At 40.3% G+C, this 12137-nt stretch overlaps 1 long non-coding RNA gene across 1 annotated transcript in view; it reads right to left on the reverse strand.

Moving 5' to 3' along the window:
* The window catches only part of LOC137382995 (uncharacterized), a 34177-nt gene extending 24436 nt beyond the window's left edge, over positions 1–9741 (reverse strand). The window contains exon 1 of the long non-coding RNA XR_010977319.1: positions 9657–9741. This is a non-coding gene — a long non-coding RNA (uncharacterized lncRNA). The remainder of the gene's footprint in view (positions 1–9656) is intronic.
* Positions 9742–12137: the final 2396 nt, after the last annotated feature.

A 12137-nucleotide genomic window follows, 5' to 3' on the forward strand; every position in this document is an offset into this window, starting at 1 on the left:
AATAAATTCTGTAGAATTGTCAGTGAACTGCTCCACTTCTGACCTCATGACACAGAGAAGGTTAAGATTAAGCAGATGAAGGTCAAGGACATCGCCCTGAGGAATTCTGGCAACAAGATCCTGGGGCAGCAAATCTTCTTCTTTGTTCGATTTGACTCCAAACTTTGAGGTTTGGAAGTTATCACTTTCACACCCTCCCCATTGATCTCAGTTCTTTGATGCCATACTCAGTCAAACACTGTCTTAATACCAAGACAATATTTGAGCTTGGACTAACAAGTGGCAGGTAACATTCATGCCACATAATGACCCTTTTCACCAAGAAAATATCTAACCTTGACCTCTGAAAACATGGCATCATGTTCCACATTTTCACTCAAGACACCCAGCTCTACCTCACCATCACCTCTCTCGACCCCTCCTCTGCCTCTGATTTGTCACACTGCTTGTCCAGCATTCAGACTATTCGCAACTTTGGTGTCTGATTCAACTTCAAGATGAACTTCCAACCACCTATCCGCTCCATCACCAATGATATCAAGAACAGCTACTCTCACCATAGGTTCCCTTCTCCTCCCAAAATGGTTGTCATTCCTGTATGGTTGCAATTTTCCTTGGGACTGAGGGAATCTTCAACTTGTGTCAAGATATGTTCTATTATAATATGCTCCTCTAGTGGTTGTATAGTTTTTAGGGAAACTAACTATTTGCAACTAATCTTAGTGGAACTTGCATTAATTAATGTCGGGGTATCCTTTGCTCGAATCACTGTCGGGTCATTGTTTCAAAGGCAGTGACTGTTACCTGCGTGGGGCTACCTGATGGCATGAACTGTTGATTGGAATCACAAATTTAATTTGCTACTGTTCCAAACTCTCCATCCTGAGTAACATTTTCATGCCTGAGGCTCTATCACATGGACATTATGACTGTATGTGAATTTATCCTTTACATGGCAAGAATATTGACAAATAAGGTTGATTTTGTCCACTGAAATTCCTTCCTGCAATATATTCTCATCATACCATTTATACTGGAATTTGAATACTTTACTGCACATTGTTTTGTGTGCTGTATCTTGTTAATATTTCTCTGTGTTACCAGAAAATGAGAAAGAAAAAAAGAAAAAAATCCCAAAGCAGTATGACAAATAAAGTACTTTTTTTAATGAGGTAATGTAAATGTATGCAGGAGTTGATTGGCACCTAGCAATGAATGACTACTGCTTTGTTGATTGAAGAAGAAATGCAGGACATTGTAAGAATCTCCTGCCTTTCCTCAAGAAGTGTCACAGTCTCCAACAACAGTCTGAACAAACATGGGCACAATTTAATATCGTATCTGAAAGACAACACCTCTGATGGCGCAGCACTTCTTCAGAATTACATTGAAGTGTTGGTTTAGATTTTGTGCTTATGTCCTGGAATGGGGCTTAGTGTTACCAACCCCCTGGGATAGTCCTGGATTCTCCAGGAATTAAAGGTTAATCTCTTGGACACTACCACAAGCAACCTGGGAGAAAAATCAGAGGGATATTTAAAAATTGAAGTGTTTCTTTTTCATTTTCTTTGAACACTTTTCTTTATTACTTATAAAGATATTGGAGATGAGAAGAATGGCTGTTTGACAGGGTGGGGTAGTTAGGGGTGGGTGGTTATTTGACGAAACCTCCAGGAATATGCTCAACCAGAGCTGGCAACCCTAATGGGGCTTGAACTCACAACCTTCCAACTCAGACATACAAATCCTACCACTATGCCAAGCTTCTTTTCTCCATATTCATTTATGAGCTATGCTCTTACATTATAGTAATATTCATGACTTGCTTTCAAGCAATCCTTTTATATCTCAAGCCTTGAGTTACTAGAACGTCATTGACTCCATCAGTGAATTCACAACATGTTTGTTGCCTCCTTTGTATTATTGGAATTTCCCTCACCAACCAAAAATATGTTCACTTTGCTCTGTTACCACAGTGACAAGTACCTTAAGGCCCAGTATGTACATGGGAGTTTTGAATGGTCGTTGACCAATGGGTCACAAATTTTGCAGTGTGATGGAATATAGGTATCATAGGCTTAATTAAGTAGAATTTGGAAATAGTTAGTGTATTATGCCTTTTAGAAGTAAAGATTGAATAACTGGTCAGTTTTCAGAACTTACTGACATTCCCCTTTAAGAAAGTAGAGTTAAATATTTCAAGGTCCCTGTTAGAATAGAATTTCTGTTGCCAGGGAATTGGAAGATAAACACACACATTGAAATATCCTGTGTGACCTCAGTAAGAGGTAGCAATAAACTTAATTAGTTTATGGGGTTGTTGATGCAGACAAATTGACTCCAGAGGTTGCTTTAAGGTACCATAAATGCTGGTAGTCAGGTGACACCTTACAAATAGTATAAAAATGAGAGGTTTTGAAAGCAAAGTTTAGGGGTGTTGTATCCTCAAACAACACTTCTCATCCCATGGCTTGCTTGGAGAATTTAAGGTAAAAGTTTACTTTAAATTTTGATGAATATACTGGGTATTCCAAGATAATTTTGCTGTAACATTAGCAAGGTTAAACTTTTGGATTCTATGTTAGAAATAAGAATATGTGTTACATCTCTCAGTAATATTTGATATTGTGATATACTTGTCCACTTAAGAAGTTTATTGCATGTTAAATTCTTTAATAAATATATAAAAGTTAATAAATCATCTCATGTCGTATTCTGTATGCAACTACAAGAACCCCCTCTCTGTTCTCTTCAAGTGGAGAGATACGTATTGGAGAGTTTCCCAGATCCTTATAATATCTGGGATATTTAGGACTTAGCCATAAGTATTAAAATAAGCTATCCAAAAGATGGTAATATTCTCTGTTGGTTTTCTTTCTGTGAGAGAAAGTCAGTACAATTCTTTGGACCCAAATAAGTGTCTGAGAATTTGTCTGGTTTGAATTTGATTAAAGGAGATTTATAGGGATGTACTCCTGATTTGGTTTAGTCCCTATAAGGGGTTAAAGTCATAATCCCACATTGGGCGCCAATTGCTTTGCTTTCAAAACCTCTCATTTTTATACTATTTCTGAGGTGTCATCTGACTTCCAGCATTTATGTGACCTTCCTGTGTTCCTTTTAAAATGCATATTTTTATTTACCATTTCCACTTAATGTTTTACTGGAATTTGAAGTTGTGAGCTTTTATCTGGTCAAAATGTTTATAATTGTGTTTACTTGACCTCTTGTTCCTCATAGAGTCATAGAGAGATACAGCACCGAAACAGGCCCTTCGGCCCACCGAGTCTGTGCCGACCAACAACCACCCATTTATACTAATCTTGCTAGCTTACACTCAAATTCTAATTTCTCCCTCTTTTTTTTTTTAAAAGAGTCCTGTGAGTCCATTTTTTATAATTGCCTTTTTTGTGGTACATTAAAGCAACCTCCAGAGCCGATTTGTCTGCATCAACAACACCATAAACTAATTAAGTTTATTGCTACCTCTTACTGAGGTCACACAGGATATTTCAATGTGTGTGTTTATCTTCCAATTCCCTGGCAACAGAAATTCTATTCTAACAGGGACCTTGAAATATTTAACTCTACTTTCTTAAAGGGGAATGTCAATAGTTCTGAAAACTGACCATTTATTCAATTTTTACTTCTAAAAGGAATAATACACTAACTATTTCCAAATTCTACTTAATTAAGCCTATTATACCTATATTCCATCACAGCAGCTTTGGCAGTGGAATGAACATACCTTTTAACATTTCTACCAGTTAAGCGGCTCATTATTTACATGAGAAGTGGTAAAGGCTCATTACTGTGTCTGTTGTGATTGTTTATTCCCCTCCCAATATTGCTAATGCAATTATATTCTCAGGAATCACATTTCTCCAATCCATATGTTCCAGTAGTTTTTTTTAGTGGCCAAGCAGTTAAAATAAAAATGCAAATTTCTTTTTATCAATCAGAGGAAAATTCTTTACATGGTGAATTAGAAAATCTAAAGTTATTCAGAAACAAATTTTAACCAGATATTTATGTTTCTACATTTAATAGCTAACTCCACAAGTAAATCTGAAAATGGGAAAGTACTAATTTTAAGCTTTGTGGTAATATGTTGTTTGTAATAGTTACCATATTGTTCAAGATATGCATTCATTTCTTGCCCAGCCAAAAAAAAAGCTTGGTAAAAATCTACTGTAGATGATACAGTCACAAGAGGTAGTATATTAGAAAGCTTAATTAGTTAGCACTTTTACTGGTTGTTTTATTTTGAGGTAAATTAAGCTTTCTCTTGATCTTAATAATCTGATAAATGTGAACTTAAGCATTATTCATTTATTTAGCCATTCCCTGCCACTATGTGAATGAACCCCATAAAGGATACAAAACTCACAAAATGTCAGATTTTATACTGTACTTTTGGGCAATAATTCAAATCTTTTCAGATCCAAGAAATTCAAGTATAATTTGAATGTCTTCACGATATAATAGCCGGAATTTCCGAGTTTTTAATAGTGAACTGTTGAATTGTGCCATTCACTGATCTGCCACAGATAGCACTTTGGACATCCCTCACCCCTCCAAACCCCCTGTTCCCCCCACCTCCAATTCAATCTGTATAAAAGTTTTAGAAAGTGAATTGATTTTAGTATAACCATTTCCTGGTTGGTTGTGTGTGAAAATTCTTTAATGTGATTAGCTGCTGAGATAGCTTAACACTGGGAAGTCCCATTAAACTACACTAAAATCAACTTCACATCGAGAGAGTGGACGTTCTCACCACGGAGATCACTAATAAATCTCTCAGTGAGGCTTTCTTCGTGGTTAGCTGTAAGCAACTTGCTTTGCCGCTGACTTTAATATCTGACCCATTGAAACATTATTCCTGTACCAAGAAAAATAGGAAGCGCATTCCAGCAGTAAAGGCTGTTCAATCTTTTTTGCAAGTGTAGACAATGACGAACATTAAATATTTTAATTTGAAGCTTGCTTTCTTCCCTTTTAAGCAGTTCAGATTCCGCCAGCTTTACTGTCAAAATTGCACTCTTTGATCAATAGACAGCATTCTTACAGTGCTAAGACTCTCACACATGTTCCTATTATCAAAGCCAGCTGTTAGTTTAACCTGCCAAGAGAATGTGTAAATTTTATGATATGTATTTTGACTCAGAAGTGTGCAATCCTGTTTCCTTAGCAAAACATTCACACCAGTTCCCCCTCCCCCACCCCGTCACCAATTTAAAGGCTGCAGCTCTTTCAGCACTGTCAATACTAACAATGAAAGCTTCTCGACCACCGCGGCCCCACCTGCCTGTCAGGTGGATGTAAAAAATATTCTGACATTATTCAAAGAAGAGCAGGGAGGCTTTCCTGAACAACATTTAATGCTCAACCAACACTACCAAAAACAGATTATCTTTGGCTGTGAAAGTGCAAAGGGAGTCGGGAAGGGTAAAGCTGGAGCCCTCTCCCAAGAACAAGGCTAGTAGTATCTGGCAATGTCACATCCCTTCTCCCTACTCACACTCATTCGCACATTCACTCATTCACTCATTAACATTTAAACATAAAAACACCACACACAGCAAAATTACTACAAGCATTGCTTGTTATCTCTTGAAAACAGCATTATAACATATGCTTTTCTCCATTATTTTGCGCTCTGGAAAAACAAACTGCACCCTGTGTTACTCTCAACAATGTCTGCGCACACCAGTGCAGGCCCATACACCCTAAGGGCTTTAGATAGCGAACTTGAGGACGTAACTCCTAGTGAGTCACAGTCCATGGATGAGAAGGAAAAAATGGTGATAGAGGAGAGGCAACAACCTGCTGATCAAAGGTTAGGTTAGTCCCTTCTTCAACTGCAGGGGTTAAGGATTCAGAACACACAGGTCTATAATAAAAGGAGAGTACTGTCTGAGCTTCAACAGCACATAAACAGGGTCTAATTTTAATGTCTCATCTGAAATAGGGCAGCTCGAACAATGCAGCACTCCTTGTACTAAAGTAGGGCATGAATCCATGACCATTTGACTCAGAGGCATAAGAATGCTGGTATTTAAGAACTACTTTCACTGATCGGTGAGTTGATAACTCAAGAACATAAATTTAAGATCATTACTAAAATAACAAATGGAGAGGCTAGGAGAATCTTTTTTGGACAGAGGGTTTCTCGGATATGGATTATCCAATAAGAAACAGTGGAGGAAGCAGAAAGCTGTTAAGAAAGAAGTGGAGAAATATTTGAAAAAGAATAAATTAAAAGTGTATTGGGAAATGGTAGGGGAATGGGACTAATTGGATAGCTCTTTCAAAGAGCCAGTATAGGTGTGTTGGACTGAATAATTGCCCTCGGTGCTATAAAATTCTATGATTCTACATATGCCATTGAAATGGCTATTTATGACCTTACTGTTTCCCATCCACAAATAAAATTGAAGCCTGGGATTTATAAGGCTTAACAAGTATGTCTATCTTTGTGATAGGGAACAGTGGGAAAATTCCAGCCATAAAAAACTACAGTTAAAATTGATTAGGGCTACGAATGAAAATCCAAGTTTTAGTATAGTTTGCAAATACATAGATTTTGCTCACAATATTTTCATCCAAGTCATAAAAAAGAAAGGAACTTTCATTTATATAGTGTCTTTCATGACCCCAGGATATTCCAAAGCGCTTCACAGCCATGCAGTACTTTTGCAGTGTAGTCACTGTTGTAATTTAGGGAATATGGCATCCAAATGTAAACAGCAAGGCCTCACAAACAGCAATGAGATAAATGACCAGATAATCTTTTCTCTTTAAAGATGTTGTTTGAGGAGTAAATATTGGCTAGCACCTCAGGGAGAACTCCACGGCTCTTCAAAATAGTGTGGTGGGATTTTTAATGTCCATCTGAGGGAGCTGACAGAACCTTGGTTTATCATCTCATCCAAAAGACAGCAGTACATACTCCCTCAGTACTGCACCAGAGTGTCAACCTTAGATTGTTTTGCTTAAGTCTCTGGAGTGGGACTTAAACCCACAACTTTCTGATTCAGAGGCGATCGTGCCATGGCTGGCACCAAAGTCATAGGATGCTTAAAAAAAAAAATCAGAAAGCCAGATGCTAGAGAATGATTCAAAGGATTGAATGAAGAATTGATTATTTAAAAAAATGTAACATACCATTTCATCTTAAGCTTTTAAAATCACAGTTTTTAAAACATAATCATGTTACAAAGTTCAGTACTCATAACACAACATTTTATGTTTGATGGTCTAAGGAATTATAACAGTATAGTCAATGGTGTACATTTCCAGATTTGCCTCTTTAAACAAGGTTTTTTTTTAAAGGAATCCAAGCTGATTGTCATTATACAGAGTTGTGGCTTCCTGATTATATCAAATATTGGCCAAGCTTAGTAAGTATTTTTAATTGGAATTGAAGTAAATTATTAAATTGGATAGATGAGAACTGATCAGAGTGAGCTTTCATTGCTGCTGTTAGATTAAGTGAATTCCTATTCTCTGATGTTTAAATATTTTACTTTCACAATTACGTTAACTCAGATTTTGCTGTACCAATAACGGTGAGGCTATCACCTCTCAAAAGTTATTACAAGCTAACACTAACAGCAGCTTTTGGCATCTACACATGCATAGTTAAACATGGAAATCCAGAAGTTGCTGTCAGTGATACCCGGATCCTCCACAATCTTTGCTATTACAGTCTTTGCTGATGGAATCTGCACAGAAATCACAGTAATGTCTTGAGCATTGGCTAATTAGCCACTATTCTCGGATAAAAAGGGTTAAAACTAGTGCAATCAGAAGTAACTCAGAAGTTTCTAACGACAAAATAAGTGTTAATTACTGAAACAAATTCTCTGGCCCTAAAAATTGTATTTTACAAGTGTGGAGTCTCATTCCCTCACAAAAAAGTTAGAGATTTAAAAAAATGTTTTTTAGTCTTTTTTTCTCTTTCATGTCTCTCCTTTGATTCCATGTGTATGTCCCAACCTTTACTTTACTTCCTACACACTGGTTTAAATGTAATTTATATTTCCTGTTTGTTGCTTCCACCTTTGCTCTCTGTATGCCTCAGTGAAGATTCTTCAATCTGATTGGTTGAGGAGCCTCCCTGATGCTTTACCTGCTCAGAGACACCATAGATCCCCTATAGAGAGCACTGCAGTGGATCAAACATCCAATTATTAAAAATCTCCGCTGACAAGCCCACTAAAGGTCTCTGGGCAACGTAAATGAGATGAATGGTGAAAGCCGTTCCTTTGCAGCTCACAGCAAAGTCTTGTCCAATATGACACTATGCTACAATTCAATAAGCTCTTCCTGGTTTACAACACACCAGTACCTCTTCTCATTTCTAAGAACTTCTTTTTCTAGTTTGTTCAACACGCGTTATGAATGACATTTGCTATAATATTGTTTCAATGCAAGTTGGTTGAGCAGGACACTGCAGTTTGAGGGTCCCGGGTTTGAAATTTGGTTAACTTCACTCAGCCTTCATACTTCCTGTCATGCTAGGCCCCCACTCGACAAGAATGAGGCACATTAATTTTGTCATGAACATTGAATTTAAACTGTTACTGGAGTGAGGAAAAGAATTGTCAAACAGATCAGCCATGGCAGAAAAATACATTTGTACATTAACAGACCGTGATTGGAAGGACAAAGAACCATTCCCTGACACATTCAACTCACAATGGACCTTGATCACCAGGTATTGTGTGTAAGAGGAGCATTCCAGGCTCTATTAAGATGATACAATCCACAGAGCCAAGACGTGGTCAGACCAGTTAGTCACATGACTAACCTGCTTGGCAACCTGGGGTTTTCTGAATTGTACAAACAGTTTGAACTCAGAGTGTCTGTTGGCTCCTGGCTGAGAAGATTTCTCCTGTCTGCTCCCATCTCTTTCTCACAAGCCTCTGAATCCATTGAAAACACATGAACCCCAAGAGAGAAAAGTCTCCTACAGCAAACAAGGTTTAAGAAGAATACTGGGCCCCAACAAAAAGCAAGATCTACCTACAATCAAGGACTCTACAGTGAGCTCGAAGAACCGTAACAAAAACTATTCAGATATTGCCTCAAACTTTTCCACTTTATTTTTCTTCTGCTCTTTTCTGATTCTATTTGCATGTGTGTATCGCATATGCACGCTAGCGTGGGCACATCGTGTATTCGTGTATTGCATTATTCCTGCAAAGATGTCTGCCAATTTATTTCAAAATAACACAAACCATTATCTAAAGCACGTATCTCCTATTGCCATATAAATCCTACAAATTATGCTTACCAAATCAATTGTGGCTTCAATTAAGTCCAACTACATGGTAGAATTCATGTCAGAACTAGTTGAAAAAGTTGTGGAGTAAACAGTACTTAGCTTAGAAATATATTTTCTTTAAATTCTGGTTGCTTCACCTCAGTATTTCCACACATTGGGCTGAATTTTACCGGCCCCTCGATGGCACGGGGGCCGGTAAAATGCTGCAGGGAGAGACCCACCTCGACCCACAATGTCGAGCAGAGCCCATCGCATATTACTAGCGGCGGGGGGACTTCAGTGCAGCCACCCCACCCCGCCGCAAAGCGGCGGGTCTTTCACCTCCATATTAAAATGAACCCTAATGACATTCAGATTAACATACCTGCAAGCGGCGGCCGTCCCACTCTGATTTTATGGCCACCGTTTATGCTCTGCGCGCCTCCAGAACTCCACACTGGGTGAGAACCTGGTGGGGAGGGGGAAGCAATAGAATTTTCATGTCGGGAGGGGTGAAGGAGCGGGGACATCAATTTTAATTGGATGTGGGGATGGAGGGAAGGGATAGAACGGCAAAATATTGAAGGTCGGGGGGGAAAGTTCGGGTCTTTGTAAAATCAATGGATGGTCATTTCGGGCAATGAAATGACCATTGGGGAGGGGTTGGGGAAGGGCCTCCATCTCCTAATTATTTATTAAAAACATGTTAAGTGCAATCCATCTTTAAAGATTTAAATGTGTGTTAAGGGCTTAAAGCCCTTTAAAAATGGCGCCGGTGCCTGCGCGGTGGCGCCAGACGGCGTTACCGGGGATACAGCGGCCACCCCCTTACTTCACCAGGAGCAGCCGCTCTGCCCCATCTATTTAAATGAGCCTCCGCACGTAATATCGCGGGGGCTCAGGGATGGCGCATTCGAGCGGGATGCATGCCGTTTTTAGAGTGCGCCGCCGCGAATAGCGGCGCACTCTAAAACTCAGCCCATTGTATTTACTCTTTCAGCCTTCTATTCTTTTTGCCTACAGTAATTATTTGGTTTGCACTGCCATGAGGAGGCTTCTGATTCATATATATGTTTAATGCCTGTCTAAGTAAATGTCTGATCTGTGCAGGAGGAGAGGGAAACATACCAGCATGGAGCATCCCTGCTGGACCCAACTGTCTAAGAGAGGTGGGGAGTTAGCTCCACTCAAACTGCCATGCAAATTGAAGCGCTTAGCCCAGATTAAGATACTGGGCTTTAGATTACGCATTGTCCTCAATGCAAGAACCATCAATAGCTTTGCAAACTCATTGGCACAAGGCATATTTCGGTACTACTGTCACTGTGGCGAACTGCATACCCTCCATTAGCTGGAAAGCATTGTGGATGTGAAATTGAATAGTGTAACAACACCAAAAGCAACGCTGTGGAGACCTACTACATGGGTGAGCTGCATGCCGTAATGCTTTGGACTACCTTGAATGGATGTTATCATGCCATTAGTGATTCAAAAAGGCTGATGGAATGCCAGGATACTGAGCAGCTTTGGGCATTGAGGGCCCAGCATCCGATTGTACCACTTCAGCATGGGTGGTAGCAGTCTGGGCTGGCTGAGAGGCAACAGCAAGAGTACAGGCAGAGTGGCAATGTGGGAGCACAAGTGCTGTCATCTTGAGAGAGAACAGTAGGTTTGTGCTCCATGGACCCACTGCCACTTTCCTGGTGCAGCACCTCAGCAATCCTAGTAATATGTTGGAGCACAGATTGCTGTGAGAGCCAGCATGTCCCATTGAGCACTGAAATCTGCGCCCATGATCGCAGCAGTCTGAGCTTGTATTGTAGCATGTATGAAACTCATGACCTCTATCTGAGCTTCCGCTGCAGCACTGAGATGTCGGGAGGTCTCCGCCTGTGCTGCAGCAGAAGGTGAGACAGTGGCCAGCAAACATTCTGCAAAAAACCAGGACTGCAGGCTTCCCATGGTGCAGGATGCCATTGACTGCATGTACATCCCTTTGCGGATGCCACATGCCAACTCTGCCCTATACCACAGCCAAAAACAATTCCATTCCCTCAGCGCCCAGTTGGTGTGTGACCATAAGCAGAGAATCAGGCAGGTTAATTTCTAGCATCCTGGCAGCAGTCATGGTTTGCGTCATTATTCAGGCACTGGGATTACAATTTACAACCTGCCCGTGAAGATTCCGATGGAGGTGGGCTGAATGCATTTTTGGTCCTGCCACCTCACTTACATGATTGCAGAGTAGTCAAGTTTCTGTGCGCTACCAACTGCCTCTGCACTCAGCAGGGAGCTAAGTAGCGTATGCAAACAGCACATGGTGCTGCCAGCCTTCTGTTCTTAAAGGCAGTCTGCCCCTCTTAAAGGGAAGATGCATCGAATTACAGGAGGCTGCTGCTCAATACTATTACTGCAATTGTAAACAAAGAAAATGGAACACGAGGACAGAGAGAGGGCTGGAGGGTCACGGATGGGGCACTGCATACCATAATGATGTAAGTGGACTGGAGGAGAGACCCCATGCTTCCACAGAGGGTGGAAGAGGGGGGTTGCCAGAAGGCTCTCAAAGACCATCCTCAGAAGGCATTGGGAGCAGATGGCCAAGCAGGTAATTGTCAGCATTGGGACGCAGGGACTTAGCTCCCGTGCCACAAAAAATTTCATGATCTCACCCGGGTAGTCAAGATCAGTGAATACAGCATCATATGACATCTCCACCACCACAACACCAACTTCTCATGCTGCTTAATGCACTACACCCCCATCACTCACCCAGCAGCATTCCCTGGCACACAAAGCTCGTGCATAATATCCAGAAATTCTGACTCACCCACACACACCTCACAATGCTACCAGCCTCACACCC

Source organism: Heterodontus francisci, chromosome 23 (assembly GCF_036365525.1).
Source record: "Heterodontus francisci isolate sHetFra1 chromosome 23, sHetFra1.hap1, whole genome shotgun sequence".
NCBI classification, from domain to species: domain Eukaryota; kingdom Metazoa; phylum Chordata; class Chondrichthyes; order Heterodontiformes; family Heterodontidae; genus Heterodontus; species Heterodontus francisci.